Source organism: Quercus lobata, chromosome 12, assembly GCF_001633185.2.
Source record: "Quercus lobata isolate SW786 chromosome 12, ValleyOak3.0 Primary Assembly, whole genome shotgun sequence".
NCBI classification, from domain to species: domain Eukaryota; kingdom Viridiplantae; phylum Streptophyta; class Magnoliopsida; order Fagales; family Fagaceae; genus Quercus; species Quercus lobata.
The window spans coordinates 3,503,293-3,508,140 of record NC_044915.1 but is presented as its reverse complement, the minus strand read 5'-3'; positions in this window follow the sequence as shown (position 1 = coordinate 3,508,140).

Here is a 4,848-nt window from a genome sequence, read left to right as displayed (position 1 = left end):
CAGAGCTGCGTGTGGTCGCGTGAGTAAGTACTACAAGAGGTAGCTTTAGATTTAGGGAAAAATCTATTGTAAAACTTCCATTCTATCATAGAGAATTTGTTGTCTTGAGGATAGTTTAAGTTAAATCTTCCCCAGGTTTTTTACCTTGAAACTGTTGGTTTCATTGGTGTGAGAGACGGGGACTGGCTCTAAAAAAAAAGAGATAGGCATCATCACCTCTCTTTTTAGGGTTTATATGGAGTTGCCACTTATTTTTTATTACCAAAAAAAAAAAAAAAAAAACTATGTAAAGTACATAATTGAATAATTCCAAGTTTCATTGATAGAATAAATGAACACAATTTTGATAGAGGATCTTTACAAGGTTTTGGTCTTACATACAATCTATGTATAAAATACAAACCTTTGGTCCTAGATACAATCTGCCAAAATATACAATAAAGCACTATTTCTATAAACCAAAAACCTAAAGTTCGGGGGCTAGGTTACAGAATGGGAAGGTGTTAGACACCCATCTTAGTATCAAGGGAGTTTGTAGTGGATACAATAGAGTAATAATTTTGTAAAATTGAAAAAAGTGTGAAGGAATTGGATAATGTTTTTCAAATATTAAAAATCATTATGCATAGTATGGTGGGCCTTTTGTGCTTTTTGGGCTTGATTTCTGCTGCTGTATCACGACCCGTGATTCTGAGGTAGGAGATTTAGGACTGGTCTAACTAAAACACACCATAGGCCATCTTGTGTGTAAGTTAGGCCATCCTCACGTAGATGCGCCTTGGCAGGAGCCTTAAATGTACAACATGTTCGTGGTAGGAACGACTATTACAGATAGTATAGCAGGAAAAACAATACGGCGAGATAACTAAAACATCTTTACAAATAGTAATAATGTGTAAATAACATAACGAAGGAGAATAAAGAAGTCGTGGCAGACTAATACAATCGGGAATAACAAAATTGCAGCAAACAAATTAGTAATAAGGTAACAAGTTAGTCATTCATCAACCAAAAACAAGATTTGTCTACCAAAGAAAAGGGCTTAGCTTTTCAGCAAATACAAGTCCAAAAAGGGAGCCAATCTGCAATGTGGGTAACCTCGGAGAAGGCTCTTACTATAGAGATTACACACTTTGGAAAAATGACTTAGATGACTTAAACTTGAGTTCTTAGCTTATCAAAGAATGGGTCTGTTGAGAGGGAGAGAAATGGGCAACCTATTGATGTATGCCTCTACCTCTATCACTCTTGTTTTTCTTGAATTTTTGTGCCTTTCCTTTCTTTTTACTTTTTCTTTTCTTTTCGCTTTACCTCTATTTCTTGCCGTCATTCCTCCTCCTTTCACTGTTCACAACTATGGCCTTTTATACTGCCTGTCGTGACAGGATTTACCATTTTACCCCTTAACCGCTTTTGGCTCGTTGTGGGCATCCTTCCAAGACTACCCCCTGGCTTGTTAGCTACCTAGCCACGACCATTACATCATGTTGGATGCACAACGCCTCATTCCCAAACAAAAGTGGTTTATCTTGCTTCCTACCTCTCTTTGTTTTCACTATTCTCATTTGGATAAGAGCTAAACCTCTCTCTCATCTACCTCTATGGCATACATCTAGTAGTTTCAACTCATATTTACTTCTTTTGGGTGAGATTTCATCCCAATAGGACATTTATCCCCAAAGAAGTTTGAGCGGGAACCCCAAAATAGGACCCCCCTTCCCACTACTAGACCACACCCTTTCATACCCTTGACCCATGGCCCACCTCCCCTATATTGGCTGGGTACAAATAGGTGGTGCCTGGGCCCTATGTGTATGCTTCACTTCCATCTGAATCCATTACTTTTCTGGCATTTACGCATTTGCCATTGCCTCTGGGTTTGTCTGATTCTGCTATACGTTCCGGTAGTTGATTATCTCTTGTGGCGTGAAAGATACATGGACCTTTGGGCTTACGTTCTCTACTTTCCACCTCTTCTTTGGACTAGGCATTGCTTTGGTGCAGACCCTCTCCTTTCTGCCTGGCCAATGTCCTCTTCTTTCCTGTGTCTGTGGGCTTCCTAGCTGGTAATCCTGCCATGTTACTACATTGCTCCTACTATATCATTATCTCTGTTCTATTTCCTTGTTACCTATGGGCTTATGGGCCGATGCACTTATCAGTCCACTTTCCACATCTTTCCTTCTTTTGGGCTTTATTTGACCACATTTCTGCCGTGCCAGCTCATTTCATTCCTCGGGCTTCCTCGGCCTATTTACTTCTTCTTTACCTCTTTTACTCCTATGGGTTTTTGCTAAATCTTTTGGACTTCCTCAGCCTAACTACCACATCCTTACCTCTTATTACCTTTCAGGCTTATTGGCTTTTAAGCCAACCCTATAAATTTACTAACTCATATCTTGGGCTACCCAACCCATTTACTTCTTATTATTCCCATAGGTTTACTACTTCATTCCTCGGGCTTCCTCGACCCATTTACTTCTTCTTTAACTCATTTTATTTTTGCGGGCCTTCTGACCATTATTCCTACCATTCTGGCCTATTGGGCTTTGCTTTACTTATTTTCTCTTCCTATTTTCTTCATATTGTTGGGCTTCTTCTGCCATTGGGCCTTTTGGCGAAAGTGGGCATCAACAGATAGAAAGAGGGTAGCATTTCCAATTTAGCTCCAAATAAGACCACCACTTATTATACCATTGAGGAAGAAATGTAATTTTTTGTAACGATCAAAAAAGAAAAAGCCAGGAATGTTGATTGCTATTTTTTTTTTTACCTTGCTTTTGAGATATTGCTTACCTTAGTTTTTTGTGCTTTAATGCTCTACTCACAAGCACCATAATAAGAAACATGTATGTGGGTCATGAAGGCATGGAGTGCAATTTGGATAAGTCCTAAACAAGATCCTAGAGGTATGTACTCATTTTGTTTCTCTAAAGAAACGGACAAACAGTCAAACTATAAGGCAAATTAAGCCCAGCAATTTGGGAAGAGTTAGGAGTGGTAGGGGGAGAAAGATTGAGGGGGACCGAATTTAAGTTGTATAGTTCATCAACTAGGCTACAATTATTAATTAGTATTTTTTATTTAATAGACATTGGCTCTCACACACTCCTTGTCGTACATTGTCAGTATACATCAATAACTTCACGTTTTAAATGTGGCACCAATAAAATATTTTAAAATCATGCTTGACATTATGGACATTGTGTGTACGAAATGATATATTTAAGGAATGTGAGAGAACAATTAACATTTTCGGATGCATTGTTAAGGATTTATCTCAATATCTCTTAATTAAAGCACAAAGAAACAAGATAGAAAATATCTCAAAAACCAAGAAACAATGACAAACTATTTTAAAACACCATATCGTTCTTGTTTGCTACCTTAGCCATTGAGACTACTTCACAATCCATGCATAAGTAGGGATGGCCATACCCATTGGGTAATGGATATCCAATCATACCCGATCCAAATATTCTAGGTAATACATAGTTTTTAATGAGTAGAAGATAATTGGGTAGGGTTTGGATATTATCCAAATTTTTCAGGTAAGGTTTGGATATTATCCACCTACCCATTTAAATAATTAAATCTAACCCAAACCTAACTTAAATTATTATGGGTAATCCCCAACCCACCCAATTACCCAATAATCAAAAATACCAAACTGCCTCTAAAACATGAAAATGACCAAAGTACTCCTACAATCCTCTAAAATTGCCGATATGCACCCTAAACCTAAAAAATGACCAAAATACACCAAAAACCTAAAAATTACATAAATACCCCTTGTTAAGTGTTGTAATTGCATAAATTTATTTCCTTGTATTTTTGTGGGATTTATTTGTATTGAGTTTAGTATTAAGTGGTGGAGATTTGATTAAGACAGCTAAAAGTCACATGAGGAGCACATGCTGAGAGTTGAAGAGTCAAGTGCCAGCTGTGGAAGTTGAAGAGTCATGTGCTAGCTATGCCAGCTATTTTTGCAACTTAGGTGACCTATGAGTGACCGCGAATTTCACTAATTAGATGATTTTAAGTGTGACTTTCTTACCCTTTACCCATACTATATATACCCTCATTACCCACCAATGTATGAGAGGCTATTCAGAGAGAAAACCCCTAGATAGGTTTTCTACAACACAACACACTCATCTTTTAGAGAGAGAGCTACTCATCCTTAGTGAGAAATCATTCTAGTCTCCTTTCCTTCCCTCTCCCATTATCATACCTTGAGAGGAGATTTGTACCCAAACACAACCTACACCTTTTTAGAGTGTAGAGAGTGTTTTGGAGCTTGGGAAGTTTTGGGATTTACCAAAAGAAGCCGGTGAGGCTTGGCGGATGCAATCAGGCGTATTGCGGGATCTGGAAAGCTAGATAAGACATGACTTTGAGAAGTCCGTTGGTAGCAAGAGCTTGGAGGGCTCAAGTACATGGGATAGACTAGGCTTGGAGTGTCTTTTGTTATTCGTGTACTCCAACTTTATTCTATAGTGGATCGATTTCGACTTGGAGGTTCGCGGAGAGGTTTTTCACCGAGTTCTTTGGTTTCCTCTTCGATAACATGTCTTGGTGTTATTTTATGGTTGCATATCTCTTCCCTTACTCTTGTACTTTACTTTTATTATTTGTTGTTCATGTTTATGCACAAAGTAGTTATCGGTTTATTATTCTTCATTTACTCTTGTTCTGCACTTAGATAAGTTAGAGTAAAAGTAATCTAGCTGTAATTTAAAATTTGGGGTCTAAACAAGCTCTTGTGTCTTAGCACAAATCCGAGCTTCAATTGGCATCAGAGTAGGTACATATTTTAGTTTAAATACCTAAGTATGATCCTTGACC